General features: G+C 46.2%; 1 protein-coding gene across 9 annotated transcripts in view; it reads right to left on the bottom strand.

Annotated features, from left to right (window-relative positions):
• TENM4 (teneurin transmembrane protein 4) overlaps nucleotides 1-15,606 on the bottom strand; it is a 472,503-nt gene that overhangs the window by 203,538 nt on the left and 253,359 nt on the right. The gene's annotated exons all lie outside the window — the stretch shown is intronic.

The raw sequence follows: 15,606 nt of genomic DNA, 5'->3' as shown, positions 1-15,606 counted from the left end.
TTTTTTTACCCCTTTAGATCAGTTGGGAAAAGACCGGTCATATCGAGCCAAGAACAGTGCTACATAATCTAGTCTCAGCGTCCTAACTTGGAATGTACTCATTGCTTTGAAGAAATATATACAGCATGGTTGCATAAAATTCTCATAAAACAACAACAACAACAGAACTGGGGTGGGGAGAACTCGGAATTTTATATGACCAAGAAAGTCTCCCAAATTCCTAACGGACCCTTCTCCCCACCTCACCCCCTGCTTTTCCTCCACATCTCCAAATCTCAGCATATCTACTGCCTTCTCTTTCTTTTTCATAATCTGATGCCAGTTCCACATCTTAGCTTCATTCACAAATCTGTAATATGCACAGAGGTATCCCATGCCAAATTACTCGAGCCTAAGCCCATCCATTTCAGTGACTTGGACTCAAAACACACGAGACGAAATACCTAGATTCAACTCGTGTTCTCTTACCTAAAGGTTTGTCGGGAACTGTAGGCGTCCTTGCAGCTTAAAGTTTAGCATTTACAGAGCAGCAGAGAGGGAAGTGCAGGGGTCCTTGCAGCTTAAAGTCTCCCGGTGCAGCCAGGCGTTGCTCTGCAGGGCCAGGCCGGGTGAGGGGAAGGGAAAATGCTGTGATGCACCTTGAGAGTGGGAGGAAAGGCGCCCCACGCCTGCACTTCCCTCCCTGCTGCTCTGTAAATGCTAAACTTTAAGCTGCAAGGGCGCCTGCACTGTAAATGCTAAACTTTAAGCTGCAAGGACACCTGCACGTCTCTCCCTGCTGCTCTGTAAATGCTAAACTTTAAGCTGCAAGGATGCCTACAGTTCCCGACAAACCTTTAGGTAAGAGAACACGAGTTGAATCTAGGTATTTCATCTCGTGTGTTTTGACTCTTAGACCGGACTAAGTTAGACTGGACTAACTCAGCAGGGGATCATCATCTGCCCTCAAAAATTGCAAGCCCACTTGCCCACAATTATCTACACTAGGCAGCCAAAAAGTAAAAGACACAAAACTTTTCCAGTTGTCAGAATATTCCTTGATGGTCACTACGGATCAGTTCTTACGAGTCACAAGAGACTGGTTGAAAGGCTGTCTCTTAGCTTGCAGCTTCATGAATTCCTCCCCCTTTTGCCAGCCCTCTTGATCCCAGCTTGGAAAACAAAAAGTGCAGGGACAAGGACAAGTTCCAGGCCCAAGCTCCAGGTCACAGTACAACTTTTTACCCAGGCTTTTAATTAAGGTTAATTAATCCGTTTTATGGATAGTTTTTATGCTGCTTATGTCCGGTGGCTTCTTCTTACTGGCTTGTTTTTAGGGCAATTTCGAGGATGGGACCACGTTGTTTATCTGTGCCATTACATCATTTCCAGTAAAAAACTGGAAGTGACGTCAGGTAGATCTAGGTAGATCTAGGCATCATTGGAAATTCAGTGGCAAAAATGTAGTGTTCCCAGAGATTCCTCGAGCTACTTGATGTGTATTAAGTTGTCCTGAAGGGCGGTATATAAATCAAATGTTATTATTATTATTATTATGTCACTTCTGTGTTTTCCCCAGAAGTGACGTTGTGGCACAGATACTGATGCTTTAAAAAATTCTTCTCCCACCATCTCTTGAAGTGGCAGCAGGCAACCTTTTGAAGAGGGCTCCTGGCAGGAGGTCTACTTGTTTTTAATATTGTGATTTTAATAGTAAGCTGCCTCGTGCAGGGCTCTGCAGGGACGGCACAGAAATATCCCAAACAAATAAATAAATGTGCAATGGGGCCTCCGCTTGAACTGGGAATGAGTTCAAATGAAATAATTCATTTTATTCAAACTGTTGAGCTAATCTTTGGGAGCTCATCTTGGGTAAAAAGTGAGATATGAACTTTAAAAGAAACATATACAGTAATCTGGCCAGGCCCGGTGCCAGGTTTTCTGGCGCCTGAGGCCGGGGGCAGCTTCAGCGCTGTTGCTGCCCCCACGCATGCGTGCGCGCCCTGGACTGCATGATAATGTCACGCGGCAGGCAGCTGGGAGGGCGTGCGTGCGTCCTCTCAGCCATCATGCTCAGTTGCTCTGCGCGCTGCCCCGGCAGCCTGCTGCGCCTAGCCCGCAGCTGCTGCACCCGGCCAGGAGCACGTGCTGGCGGCAGTGGTGGCACCATGGGGCAGCTGAACAGGAGAGCTGGGAGGCTGCAACAGCTGTGGGCCAGGCGTGGCAGGCGGCCAGGGCGGTGCGCAAGTGGCTTCCCAGGCCTCCAGCGCTGCCGCCACCAGCTCCATGCCATGCACCCCTGCCCCCGGCGCCCACTCCAGCGCTTCAGCGCTCGAGGCAGCTGCCAGACCTGCCTCTATGGATGCGCTGGCCCTGAATGTGGCCTTGATCCAAACCAGTCAGAACTTAATTTTTCTGCATAGGCCATGCTGAGGGAATTACCTGCCTTATTCATAGGTCAACCAAGGAAGCCAATGGCCAATCATTCAGAAGCCCTTTCCAACCCTTTACCCTCTCCCTGTATGATGGGAGAGTGGAAAAAGAAAGAGTGCTGGGCTTCTGCCTTGATTCAGTACTGGCCTTCTCGTCATCAGGTAAAGGATGCATAAGGCAGGTTGGAAAAGCGAAGGAGGAACACGTTACCAGATTCACTTGATGCCAAGATGCAGCACTTGGCTTATCACAGTAGACTGTTGCAAAAGCAAAGTAGGGTATGAATCAATTCCACATGGACTAATACGTACATAAAATCAAGGAACAAGACAGCACAAATGGAGGGGGGGGCACACTCCAGCTCAGCATATACAAAAGGGCATGTTTATACGATTACCCATCACCTCCTAAAAGCACAGAAGAAAACCGAAACAGTTTCCCGTATCATTTCTTTCTTTTCTCCAGTATAAACATTTCATATTTAATCATGATCCTAATTTCCCTCTGGGCTCTTTTTAGCTCTCAGATTTGCCGTTCGCCACACTCGGAATGGCATTTCCTGATTAAGGAAGCGCACATTACCCCCCCCCCCAATACCCCCACACTTCCATACAACACAGCACGTCCTGTAGGAAAGTGTACAGTGGCATTACCATCAAGTCCGCTCGATGTAATTAAGAGCAGAAAAACAGAAAGAGAAGAGCTCCTAACATTGCCGTTGTTTAAATCATGCCGACGTTTGGCAAGCATTCCAGAAAGAATCTCAGCACGAGCTCAGAGTGAGATCGAAGGGAAGCAAATGGTTTTTGAACTTTCATAACCAAACAAATAAAACCCTTCCATGGCACTGGAAGGATGCTTCTGGGTGCAGGTTCAAATCTAACTTCTGAAGTTTTTCAGTGACTGTTTGTTAGAACCATTTGTTGGGTTTCATAGTCTGTCCCTTAGGCAGATTCATGCAGATATAAATTCGCATCAATCTCCCTGCATTGCAGCCTTCAGAGGTGGAATAAAGGCCATAACTATGGTTACCGATTTAGACCAGTAGCCCATCTAATTCCATATTGCCCAACTAGCAGGGACTCCTCCAAGGTCCCAAGCATAGAAGGATCTTTCCTAACATGTTTTAATGTGATATTCCAGAAATGGATGTAGGACATGTGAAGGACATGCTCTGGACCTTAGCCACGGCCTCTCCCAGTGAGAGTGGAATAATCTAGAACAAATTCTTCGGTGGTTGGAAAATAGTGCAAGCAATTACCTTTCAGAAGAGCCCCCACTCTCCTAGCTTTCCGCAAACAATGCAAAACCGAATTATTCAAAAAGGTTTTTGTATTGTAGGGAGGGGCTCTCAGGGCCAAGCTACAAGTGATGAATGACACAGGTTGGACGCTTGTCAGCTTCCCTCAAGTTTTGATGGGAAACGTAGGCAGCTTGGCGGAATGTTGGACCAGTGACAGTTGAAAAGTCCATTGGACAGCAGTTGGAGAGCCAAGCTGCAAGACCGGGATGCCTACATTTCCCAACAAAACTTGAGCGAAGCTGACAAGTGTCCAACTTGTGTCATTCGTCACTTGTAGCTTGGCCCTCAGATGCTCCTCTAATGAGTTAAAGACCATAGACTTTACCACTTTGTTGCTTTACGTACTACCTGTTGTCTTAAATATGTGCTCCCATGAGCTACTTGTGCTTCATGTGGTCTAATGTCAGCCCTAGAACTGCTTGTGTTCGTTCTGTTTCAGCATTTCTTCCAACTCTGTATTGGATTCTTTGTAAAATTGTATTTATTTACCCTATGGCATCGTTTATGGAAATGTCCTTGAAACTGACTGTACTGCTCTCACACTGTGTAACCTGCCTTGAGTCTCAGTGAGAAAGGCGGACTATAAATGACATAAATAAATAAATAAACCCAGGAACACACAAATCACAATTTACACTGTTTAGTTGATGGGCTCATGCGGTGTAGTGGATGGAGTGTTAGACTAAGATCTAGGAGATCCGAGTTCAAATCCCACTCTGCCATAGAAGGTTGCTGGATGACCTTAGGCCAGGTGCACACTCACACCCTAACTTGCCTCAAGCACGGTTGCCAGCCTCCAGGTGGGACCTGGAGATCTCCAGGAATTCCAACTGATCTTCAGGTGACGGAGATCAGTTCCCTTGGAGAAAATGGCTGTTTTACAGGGTGGTCTCGATGGCATCATACCACACTGAGGTCTCTCCCCTCCCTAAACTCTGACTTTTCCAGGATCTTCCCCTCAAAAAATCACCAGGAATTCCCAACCCAGAACTGGCAACCCTTCCTCAGGGGGTTGTTGCAAGGATAAAATGGAGGATGGAGAACATTTAAGCTGGGGAGAAAGGCAGGGTATAAATGAAGTAAATAAAATTGGGTTTCATTTAATATAGCTCTGGATCTCGTACTAAGAGTTGAGCAGGATTTAACAGCCAGTTAACATAAAGCGTTTTCCCCCCTGGACTGTACCATTTCAAGCTGCAGGTGGAAAAGCTGTATGCACGAATGATTGTTCCCCTATAAGGGAAAAAAATATCTTCAACTTGGAAAAACGGTATGAAGCAAAGCTAGCCTTAACCCTTCATTCAGATATGTTTATTTCATGTCCACAAGACATTTAGCAAATGGGAGAGCATGTAAATATTCTCCCTACCATGACAACCTAACTGGTACAGTCCAGGAAAAGCCCTCCACAACTGATTTTGCTGATAGTATAAACCAGCCAGAAATAAATTGAATCTGAGCCGTTCTTATACTGCCATGCAAAAGACAAGCTGGGTTTCCCAAAGGAGGTGAAATCAATTAGAGATTTCTACTAATTCCCAGGCAGAATAGAAACCACCCATGTCTCTCATGGGGGGGGGGAGTCCTTTAAATGCACCTCAAATGCACCCCAACTTCACAACTCTGGATCTTGAAAGTTTCCAAAGAAGGAAATTACAGAAGTTCGGCAGGCCGATTATTTCAACGCCGAAACTCTCTTGCAGTTCTGAAATTCCACCTCAGGCTTTACCTCAGCTTTCCTCTGTGCAGTATAAAATGGGGAAAAAAGGAATATTTAGAACAGCGTGTGAAAGGTTTCTTTTTTTAAAAAAAAAATGACACCCTCTGAAGTACTATTAGCTCCTAAAAGCAAAGTGGAAATGTTCAAAGAAAGGGAAGAGACAGGTTGCGTTCCCTGATGGGTCTTGCTTTAAACCTACTGAGCCCAGACCAATCAGAACCATTTCCTCACTGTTTTTCCACTCAGCAAGACATACAGAAAGGCACTCAGAGCACAAATGCCTTCTTAACTCTTCTTTTTTTTCACCTCGTGGGTAATGTTCAATACATTTTCACCCTGCCACCGAAGGTTTCCCACGTCGTAGAAGAGCACAGTGCAATTATTAGCCATTAAAAACAGCCGTTTGCGACAGGAGTTATGAAGTTTCTAGTGTTTCAGACTGCTGTATGCATGTGTTCGGGGAGGGGGGCGTTGTTTTGGCTACATTTCTGAGAATTAATCGAAATGTTTTTTACTTCCCCGTAAACCCTTTCTCGACAGCAGTCCTGCCGGCGGATTTAAAATAGAATTTCAACATGCTTTTACTGTAGCGGTTTTCTTTGTGCAAAGAAACCCAACTGCAAACTTGTGATGGAAAGGGAGACACCACTTGGCTAAAATTATGATTAGTATTATTCTGTACACAATCCACCGTTTTAATTCCTCTAAGGGCCTGTGTTAATAACCGAGGCCCTGATTATCACTGATGGTACGCTGCACCTAGCACCTTCTTCTCTCATTAATGGAATTCTTTCTTTTCATTCTCAGAGCAGGCTCATTAATTAAAAAAAAAAACCTCTAAATTTTCGCATCATCTCTTGTTATGCTTGCCACTCTGTTTCTTGCCCTCTCTCTTTTATTTTCCATACGGCTGAAATTTAGATCTCAAAGGCTCTATCCTGGTTAGAATGTCAAGGTCAGGGAGACCAGGGTTCAAATCTCCGCTCTGAGTCTCTCTCTATAAGCTATCTTACACAGAGACACTCAAGTGACTTACTTTCTGTGGTCTTATATTCAAGTGTACTCTGTCTCCCTAGCAGTGCATGTGTATCCACAATGGGAGAACGAGTATAAGATCTTTCACTTGAGCATCCTCGTGTACGGTGTCTTGTGTAGAGAGAGTCTCTGTTATGAAAGGTTGATGGGTGATCTTGGCCCAAGGACTCACTTGCAACCTAACCTACCTCACAATTTGTTGTGAGGATAAAATGGGTCCTCATTAGGGAAAAAATGTGGGGGTATCAATGAACTAAATAATTATGAGTAGAGATGGGCACGAACAGGAAAAAAAACGAACATGATGTTCGTTGTTCGTTGCCATACAGGAACAGTGATTCACGAACATCGATGAACATGACCTGTTCACGAACAAGTTCATGGTTGGAGGTTCGTTGGGGCCAGAACAGCCCCCTTGGGACTTAGAGAGCCCTTATTCGCAGGGAGTGTTCAGAAGGCTCTCCTCCAGCCATCATCCAAGTTTGGTCAATATTGCAACACAGAGCTCAGAGTTATACATTCCCAAAGCTGGCGCCCCAGGAAACTCCCATTCGATACAATAGGAGCCATCAGTTGACTTTGGCCCCATTTCAAGAGGTGGACCGCAGACCCCTGGACAGGCACTAAAAATCACTGTGAGCCCTCAGCCGAGATGCCCACTGAGCTTGGCCCCAGAGCCTGGCAGCAGCCCTGGAACCAGAGGGAGGGGATAGAACCCTAGCTCAGCACTCCCAGAAACCTGATCAGATCAGGCAGGACAGGTACTAAGAATCACTGTGAGCACTCAGCTGAGGTGCCCACTGAGCTTGGCCTCAGAGCCTGGCAGCAGCCCTGGAACCTGAGGGAGTAAATCTCTATCCCACCACACACACAAAAAAGTTCAAGCTCCAATGCACTCTCCCTTTCTTTCTCTCAAAATGCCAGTAACAGCTCTCTCCCACTCCACTGTCTGCTGAAACTGAAAGCCAGAGCTGGAAGCATGGTGCCTTTTATAACCAGAGTTCCCATAGAGCAAAATAGGAGGTCTGTGGTTGGCAGTCAGAACTGCCTTAACAGGGTTTGGAGGGATGAGATTGGTGTCCCTATGGCTACAGAAGACCCCCCCCCCCTGCTCTTTGCTCCCTTGTAACAAATTTGGAGCTCCACACTTGGAAGGAAGACCTGCCTATCAAGCTAAGTTGGGCTTAGATTGGGGTTTCCAGGGCAAGAGAAGGAGTTCAGACAGTTCCTGCCTACGTTGCCAAGGGAAATGATTGAAAGTGCCAGACTGTCTGGCTTAACAAACGACTGACAAACGCAACGAACAGCTTGCTCATGGACAGCAGAACGAGCTGTTTGTGGCTTTTTTTTTTGTTCGTATTGCTGTTTGTGCCCATATCTAATTATGAGACTCAGCAAAATATCATGGATATTGATAGCGCAGAATACTTAACAAATTAACAGTAATATACAATGAAGAGATCACAAGGAAATTATGGGCCGGCTTTAGATTTGCGACCTTTCCCCATCTTTATCTGCTGTTATCCTGACCTGGAATCCCTGGAGACCTTGATCTTGTCAGATCTCAGAAGTTAAGCAGGTTTGGCTTTGGTTAGTCATTGGATGGGAGACCGCCAATGAAGACCAGGGTTGCAGAGGCAGGGAATGGCAAACCACCTCTGTTAGTCTCTTGCCATGAAAACACCAGCAGAGGTTGCCCTAAGTTAACTATGACTTGAGGGCAGGATTTCATCCATCAAACTAAGGTTTCATCTTCTTGATTTCTTTTGTACAACCAACAAGGGACATATGATACCGCAAAAAAAAAAAGAGAAAAGAACAAAAAAAGAACTCACCCAGAAGATCACATTCAGCAGACTACGGAAGAGAATGGAAGAAAAGGGATAGGGAGGGGTAGGGCAGGACGGAAACAAAAGTAGGGATTCTGACATCCAAGCAAAATGGACTCTTCTTGGGACAGGTTGATGGAGTGAGGGAGCTGGCTTGGACAGGTTACAATGATTGTGATAGATCGTCCTCAGCAGTAAAGATAAGACATGCTTAGTGAAGCATAAGAGAGGTGGAGGGACAAAAACCCACACTAGTCAGCAGAAAAAAAAAAAAGATTTTGTTTAAAAGATCCACAACCCAACCCTCAAGCACTGCTGGCCTTTTACTAGCTTGTTGACTGGCCTGAGCCGAGTAAAGGAAATGTAATAAATAACCAAAGTCATCAATTACAGAGTTTTAATTTAAGACCTGAGTTAAAGCCCTGGGGCTGAAGACACTAATTGATTTCTAAGCCAGCTCTGAAAGAGGGATCCTCCAGAAAGCGGAGCTCTCCGTCAGCAGTCTTTGTTACAACTTCTTGTTTAATCTTGGGGAGGGGGGGGCCTCCCAGGCAGGGGCTTTTGTCCTCAATTCTGGGCCATTGATCTTTAATTGAGGAAAATATCCAACTGAAAGCCATTTTTCTTAAAGTAAATGCATGCGTGTGCATGTGTGTAGTCTAGTCCAAGCTCAGCAGCGGCAGGAAGAGAGAATAGCCGGGCTTGGCCCTCTGAGAGAGGAATGGCGGCGTTGCCAAAGGCTGTCAAAGGCCGCCAAATAGGGTTGCCAGCTCCTGGTTGGGAAATTCCTGGAGATTTAGTATGTGGATCCTGGAGAGGGTGGGGTTTTGGGAGGGACCTCAGCTGGATATAATGCTATAGAGTCCACCTTCTAAGGCTGCCATTTTCTCCAGGGGAACTGATCTCGGTTGCCTAGAGATCAATTGTAATTCTGGAAGATCTCCAGCCACCACCCGGAGTTTGGTAACCCTACTGTCAAGGGTCCCGGTTGGAAGCAAAGATGGAAGTACAGAGAACAGTTCCCAACCCATTTCATATCCTTTATTTAGAAGGCATGTGGGGGCTAGGGTTGCCAGCCTCCAGGTGGTGGCTGGAGACCTCCTGGAATTATTTATTTATTTATTATATTTCTAGTCCGCTCTCCCCACAAGCGGGCTCAGAGCAGAATACAACAAATATAAAACAGCAGAACAATTTTGTTTAAAACCAACTAAAACATCAATAAAACCAGCAATTTTGCACAGCCCAGCAATAACAACAAACCATAGGGCTGGGTGGCTAACTGCTAGATGTTAGCAAAATGGGGGACGGGGACAGGGGACGGTAACTGATCTCCAGGTGAGAGATCAGTTCCTTTGCCCATACCCTGTCCTCTCCAGGCTCTCCCTCCCCAGATCTCCAGGAATTTCTCCACCAGGAGCTGGCAACCCTAGAAGGGACCCAATTCAGCAGCATAACTCAAGAGGAAGGTAAGCCAACTTCCTGATCCAAATCACGCCCCTGTTTGTCTATTAGGTGGAGGCAGAGAATGCCCTCAAGTCAGGGATGACTTATGGCGAACCCTGGTGGGGTTTCCATGGCAAGAGACTAACAGAGGTGGTTTGCCATTGCCTGCCTCTGCAGCCCTGGTCTTCGTTGGAGGTCTCCCATCCAATTACTAACCAAGGCCAACCTTGCTTGGCTTCTAAGATCTGATGAGATCAGGCTCACCTGGGCTATCCAGGTCAGGGCTTATCTGTTACATAAAGGTGGGGGGGCGGGATGCACAGGGAGCCATTCACAGCATCCCTTCAGGGGTGGCCTTTAGTGAGTTCATAGCAGAGATTAAATTTGAACCGAGGTGCGGAGCTTTCCAAGTCAGAACCCCATCTTTTAGCCAACACACACAGGGCTGACCCGCCCATTGAGGCTGGTGAGGCCGCTGCCTCAGGGCGCTAAGGCGCCAGAGGGGCGCCAGAGGAGCCCGTGCTGGTGGCGGCAGCATGGGGCAGCTGAGCGGGCAGTCTCCCATTCAGTTGTTCTGCAGGCCAGGCGCAGCCGGCGTCCAGGGTGGCCGGCTGCACCTGGCCCGCAGAGCACCTGAACGGGAAAGCTGGAAGGAGGCCCCCCGTTGCGCACCAGCCCTACGTGATGACATCACACACAGCGACATCATCACACAGTCTGGCGTGTGCACGCGCTTGCACATGCGTGCACAAAGGCAGCCATTAAGCTGCCTCAGGTGCCGGTGACACTGGAGCCGGCCCTGGCACACAACACAAGCAACCTGGTGGTGAATTTCTCCTCCTTCGCTTTACCTCCATGCCAGGAAAACTTTTAACTGACATTTTTGCTTTGTCATGGAGCTGCTGAACAGAGCTAGTAAGCCGTTTGGAATCTCAGCAAGAAAATCAGAGTAATAAAATGTCCCAGTGAAATATGCAAGAAGTGTTGAAACGGATTAAAGGGGGGGGGGCTTAATTTGCACTGAACGGTCTCACAGACGCTTCTGCGACTCTTTTGTACGGAGGACTCGAATCCAGTGTGGATGCTGGACACAAATCAGTCAAATCACAGGCCGACCATTTTCCCACTGGCAGGGAACAAGCGTATCATTCCCCCTTTCTGTGACCGTCAGTTCCCAGAGCTTCTGGCCCAAAATACCAAGCAGGCCCTGGCATCCTATTTATCCATTTTAGCTGTGGTGGCATAAACAAGGACTGCAAAGCCACACCACTCTGTGTCAGACAAGAAACGGCATCGTCTTGCTTGCTCCTGTGCCAGCGAAAATCACTACCCCGACCGCTAATGTTTCTGACTCCAACGCCCCAAGGACTTTTAAATGCAGCTTACAGTTGCCTACTTTTCTATAGGCCTCTACAGACGTGTTTTTAACGAGGCTTGATCTGCAGAAATCATCGGGTGAAGCTTTCCACAGCCCAAGAAAAAATGTTACCATCCGCTAATTGCTGAGCTGTGGAATGGAGCCACCAAGCCCAATTTGAGGCCTAGTTCTCACAAAACTGCCAAATCCGGGTCTGGGCTATATTGTGTCAGATGGCAGGGTTTTATATGACAAAGTTTTTTTCCGTACCAAAAGATTCCCTGCAGGCGCTAAGTCAGATATGAAGGGGAAAGAAAGGGCTAGAACCCTTTCCCCCTGAACTCTTATGTTTTGTGTGTAGAAATGTTAAGCGTGAAGGAGCTTGGCCTGAGGGGAGACCTCAGCCCAAACTTCATCTGGAATATGGCGTCCAAACAGTGCCACACTTGGGATGGGTTCATAGCAGGACAATAGTGACAGCTGGAGGTCCACAAAATAAATCAGATTTCCTTGTGTGAAGGAAATGGATACATTTAGCCTACAGAAGACTATAGGAAAACATAACTGTGCTCTTCAAATACCCAAAGGGCTGTCATATGGAAGAGAACAAAGAAGTCGTCTGCTGTTCCAGAGACAAGGTTGGCTCTAATAAAGCCTATTACCAGCTACGACAAAACCAGGACAAAAATGTGAATGCGTGTGTTTATTTAAAGGTAGTTTTTCCAGGCATGGCAAGGAGTCTAGGGAGGCGAGGATATGGGGTGTCAGAAGTGATGGGGTGATGTCACTTCTCAGGAAAACCTGGAAGTGAAGACATGCCTCTCTAGGAACTGCCAGAAACACTATAGTAAAACCATAGAGTTTCCAGTGCTTCCTAGAGAGGTCTGATGTCACTTCTGGGTTTCCCTAGCAACCCTAGGGGAAGTTCCCTGGCAACCCTAAGGGGGAGGTATTATTGAGATTGTGAAAACTCTAGGAGCAATCCATCAACATTTCATGATTTCAGTCATCCCGTGATTTTCAGGCATGTATGGAAAAAGGGTCAACTGCCACACAGAACACCCTTTCCCTGCTGTTCTAGAGCACAAGACTATAGCCAACGTCTTAAATTACAAGAGGACAGGTTTTAGTTGAACATTATATGGAACTTCATAACAGTAAGAGTGATTTGCTAACAGAATAGGGTTGCCAGCTTCAAGCTGGAAAATTCCTAGAGATTTTGGAGGTGCAGCTTGGCGAGGGCAGGGTTTGGGGAAGGGAGTGACCTCACCCGTGTATGAGGCCACAGAGTCCACCCACCATCTAAAGCTTCCATTTTCTCCAGGGGAACTGATCTCTATGACCTGGAGATCAGTTGTAATTCTGGGAGATCTCCAGCCACCACCTGGAGGCTGGCAACCCTATCAGAACCAACTACCTAAAGGGGTGGGCGTGTTTTTTCTCACTAGAGATTTTCGAGCAAAACTATCTTTAAAGCATTCTGGCTATCCAGCCTCCAGGCAAAGACCTCCAGCGAAGCAGATTCTGCTGCCTCTCAAGGCTGTGTGCTCTTACCATTAGGAAGTTTTTCCTAATTTTTAGCCAAAATCTACTCCTTTGTTATCATCACCCATTCTTCCACTCCTACCCTCTGGAGAGAAGTCTGCTTCACCTTCTAAACAACAGCTCTTCGGATACCTGAAGACGGCCATTGTGTCTTTCCTTAGTCTCCTTCAAAGACTCTTTCGGCCTGTCCTCATACGGCTTGGTATGCAGACCCCTCAACATGGGAAAAAACAAGTTGGTGTTACAGATCGTCCGGCCCTGATGGGTAGCAATAATTTTCACCCACCTCACAGGGTGTTTGTTGTGAGGATAATAATAACATACTTTGTAAACCGCTCCTAGTGGGTGTTAAGTCATCCTGAAGGGCGGTATATAAATCAAACGTTATTATTATATTATTAAGGGCTGATGAGAAAAACAAAAGTGATGTTTGGGTTTATATGGAGATGGGGTGTTCGCAATTCTTTCCTGATAGGATCTTTGTGCCCCGCATTTTACTGATGGAAAAAAAACACAGGGTTATTGTAATGCGTGGCCCCAGATCACAAATGAACCAGTCCCGCTACCCACCACCAATGCCATTTAATTCAAATTCATTTCAAATAAGGACAATGAGGCTCCTTTCATTCTTTTCCCTGGGATAAATCTAACAGTAATTACCAAGATAACTACTCCACACCCTTCTCTTGCTCTCCCCATGATGAAATTATGTCATTTTTGGAGAAGCAGCTGCTAGGAAATTAATCATACTTCGGTGATGACATTCCATGCAGTTATACAATGAAGGTTTCAGGGAACGGAAAGTCTGCCAAGTTGTCAATCTTTCAGCAGCTCAATCCAGCCAGCAGTTGCTACCCCAGATCCTGGGGTGCAAGGCTTATAAAACAGGTAAAGTATTTTACTGAACATCTGTTAGGCTGTGTTGGCACACCAGTATGCCACAAGAGCACTGCAAAAGCAAAGAGCAGCACGCGGACTGCCTGCCAGTAGGTGCCCAGTCTGCCGAAGTAAGGAAGGGTCTCTCAGGCAATCCTCTGACACAGCAAGCAGAGGTTACTTTGCCACGATGCAATTTACTCAAGAGTAAGCCTGCTGTTTTGAATGGGAAATGTGTATGGGACAAGGGTCCGATGACCCCTTATCTGAATATTATATATTTAACAAGTAAATGTGGTTCTCAAAATGTGGGTTGGGACCCCAAAGTGGGTTACGATCCCTTTGCGAGAGAGACAGTTTGGTGTAGTGGTTAAGAGCATGGAACTCTAATCTGGAGAACCGGGTTTGATTCCCCACTCCTCCACCTGAAGCCAGCTGGGTGACCTTGGGCTAGTCACGGCTCTCTGGAGCTCTCTCAGCCCCACCCACCTCACAGGCTGTTTGTTGTTGTGGGGATAATAATAACATACTTTGTCAGTTGTCCTGAAGGGCGGTATATAAATTGAATGTTATTATATTATTATTATTATTATTATTATTATCACAAGATCAAGAGAGAGAAGGTGGAACAGGGTGGGCTGGGAGAGAAGGCTCTGGGAGACTCAATGGCAAATTTCCATTTGCATGATGTTATGAAATGGCCATGAAATCCAGTCTCTTTCTTAAAATGTATACATTTGTAAACACCCAAAGCAGGTTGAGCGGGCTGGGACTGGCATATCTTCAGGACCTCCTCTCCCTGTATGTTCCCCAGAGACCACTTCAATCAGCAGATAAATATTTACTGGTGGTCCCTGGCCCTAAGGAAGCCCACCTCGCTTCAACCAGAGCCAGGGCCTTTTCAGTCCTGGCCCCAGCCTGGTGGAACGCTCTGTCAATGGAGACCCAGGCCCAGCAGGACATATTATCATTCTGCCGGGCCTGTAAGACAGAGCTCTTCCACCAGGTGTTCGGTGGTTGAAGGGGTTGAAGGGGGCAGTGCCATGTCGGCCTCCCACCTTTGGGGTGGGGGGGTTCTCCCCACCATTGCACTTCAATGTACTTGGTTAATTTATTTTATTATTGCTTATTGTATGTTGATTTTAGTATTATTGTTTTCTTGTTATTATTGATTTTAACTGTTGTTCATTGCCCAGAGCCCCTGAGGATGGGCAGTTTTATAAATCGAAATAATAAATAAATAAAATAATAAAAATAGAAAGACAAAAAAATTTGCGCAGTACTGTGATATGAAATCCTTGTATTTTATGCTAGAAAGGTGGGGGGGGGGGGAGCTCAGAGTGACTTTGCAAGCAGGTTTAAAGGACTAAAGGTTTAGTCGTAGGTCCCGCTACAAAAAGTTTGGGAACCATGTTGTTACTGAATTCCTCAACACAAAACTAGGACTGGAGTCCTAGCCAGGAATACCACCTATGTTAGCCATGCCTGGTATAGTCCAATATGTATTTGGGAAAACTGGACACGGTTATGGCAGACCCATTTCTTTGAATGTGTTTCTTCCTGAATCAGATATAAAGGTGGAACCTGGTTTTTAGAACAGATGTGGCATGCAGGCGGGCACAGTCTGTCCCTCACAGGCGCTTTGCTATGATACTGAACTGCGGAGAGACAAAGGGGAAAGTGTTTCACTGTTTCACTGCTGTCGTTTGTATACAAATGGCTCTAAAAAAACTGTGCTCCCCCTCCACTACGCGCTTTGTAAACAAACAGATCGGATAATGTCATATCCAGTTAGACCTTTCCTTTAGTACTCTATGCAGCATGAGGGAAAGGTTGCTAAAGAACAAATCTTTTTCTTCTGATGCAATGGTTTGGCTGAACCCTGTGGAATATTCCCACCAGAATTAGTTATCTAGAAATAGTTTTCTCCTGGATGGATATTTCAAACAGGATCCTAGATCCTAACTGGGACTGACTAAAACATTGGTTCCATTTGTGATTATCTCTTTAAAATAGGAAAAAGTTTCCTTAGGTATTGACTGACCTTTCAAAACAGGACAACACAAGTCCTTCGTCACCTTGT

This window comes from Eublepharis macularius, chromosome 3 (genome assembly GCF_028583425.1).
Source record: "Eublepharis macularius isolate TG4126 chromosome 3, MPM_Emac_v1.0, whole genome shotgun sequence".
Taxonomy (NCBI): domain Eukaryota; kingdom Metazoa; phylum Chordata; class Lepidosauria; order Squamata; family Eublepharidae; genus Eublepharis; species Eublepharis macularius.
This window is presented reverse-complemented; position numbering and strand designations above follow the sequence as displayed.